The sequence below is a fragment of the Giraffa tippelskirchi genome, chromosome 1, assembly GCF_054371585.1.
Source record: "Giraffa tippelskirchi isolate mGirTip1 chromosome 1, T2T-mGirTip1v1.2.pri, whole genome shotgun sequence".
NCBI classification, from domain to species: Eukaryota; Metazoa; Chordata; class Mammalia; order Artiodactyla; family Giraffidae; genus Giraffa; species Giraffa tippelskirchi.
Genome location: NC_137275.1, coordinates 41,227,613 through 41,229,208, shown reverse-complemented (window position 1 = coordinate 41,229,208; position 1,596 = coordinate 41,227,613). Strand labels below are relative to the sequence as shown.

At 41.5% G+C, this 1,596-nt stretch overlaps 1 non-coding gene across 1 annotated transcript; it reads left to right on the top strand.

Annotated features, from left to right (window-relative positions):
• Positions 1–714: 714 nt before the first annotated feature.
• Positions 715–841, top strand: LOC145521934 (U6atac minor spliceosomal RNA). Its single transcript, XR_014065763.1, has one exon. It is a non-coding gene; the product is annotated as a U6atac minor spliceosomal RNA (small nuclear RNA).
• Positions 842–1,596: the final 755 nt, after the last annotated feature.

Below are 1,596 nucleotides of genomic sequence, written 5' to 3'. Positions count from 1 at the left end.
GTAATTATGAGACTGTCATATACATATATGTTGGCTTGAAGAAATTAGACATAGACACCCAATTGCCAACAGCAATGAAAAGAGACAGACTTGTTGGAACCAAGTGAATGGTGTGGTTTCCAAAGAAACTTGGAGGCTTGGGTTTTCTGATGAGAAGATATTGCTGAATTAAATCTAATTACCACAGGAAGTAGCCCCCACTTTTCAAAGCAAAGAGCTAGTAATGGCTCTGGCAAGGTTATGAAGGTGTGTCCCAAGATTTCCTAAAAAGATTGCTGCCAAAGCAGCCCATCGTTCTCCTATTTCATTGGATCTTCTCAAATGGGGTGAAGAAGATCTATTTCTCTCCAAATTCACCTCAGTTGTGCTTCTGTCCTAGCTATTGAACAAGTGATGTACCCCTTGCTGTAGCTTAGAAACAATGCTATAGTCATTGATTGTAACTTTGGTGTTTTTGGAAACTTAGCACCTCTTTGCTCTTCACCCTTCTTGCCAATGGCTCTGTCAATTTCTCAACCTAAGTAGGATCATGGCATCCAGTCCCATCATTTCATGACAAATAGATGGAGAAAAAGTGGAAACAGTGGCAGATTTTATTATCTTGGACTCCAAAATCACTGTAGACAGTGACTGCAGCCATGTAATTCAAAGACACCTGCTCCTTGGAAGAGAAGCTATGAAAAACCTACACAGCATATTAAAAAGCAGAGACATGTGTTGTATGAAAGGAGAGAAGGTTAGCACTCCTCTTGACAAGGATGGAAGAGGCTCTCGGGCCTGACAACATGCAAACGATTAAGGCATTGCCTACCTACTTTGTGGCATCTAACCAAATTTTTTTGTGCTTTCCAAAGTAGGGGGACGTATTTTAAAGGATGATTTATCTTGTGAAAAATAAACATTAAATTTGAAAAATGAAAACTTTTTTTAAAAAGCGAAGACATCACTTTGCCAACAAAGGCCTGTATAGTCAAAGCTATGGTTTTTCCAGTATTCATGTACAGATGTGAGAGCTGGACCATAAAGAAGGCTGAACACTAAAGAATTGATGCTGGAGAAGACTCTTTAGAGTCCCTTGGACAGCAAGATCAAACCAGTCCATTCTAAAGGGAATCAGTCTTGAATATTCATTGGAAGGACTGATGCTGAAGCTGAAGCTCCAATACTCTGGCCACCTGATACCAAGAGCCAACTCATTGGAAAAGACCCTGATGCTGGGAAAGATTGAGGGCAGCAGGAGAAGGGGATGACAGAGCATGAGATGGTTGGATGGCATCATCAACTCAATGGACACGAGTTTGAGCAAATTCTGGGAGATGGTAAAGGACAGGGAAGCCTGGTGTGCTACAGTCCAGGGGTTCAAAAAGAGTCAGACATGACTTAGCAACTGAACAACAAAGTATGTTTTTGCCAAGAGCCAAGGAAATGCTTGTTGACTCTACATCAAGAAAACAAGGCAATCACTAGTTCATCTCAGTATAGGGTTGGTGGTGGTTTAGTTGCTAAGTTGTGTCTGACTCTTGTGACACCATGGACTGTGGCCGCCAGGATCCTCTGTTTATGGGATTTCCCAGGCAAGAATACCAGAGTATTCTT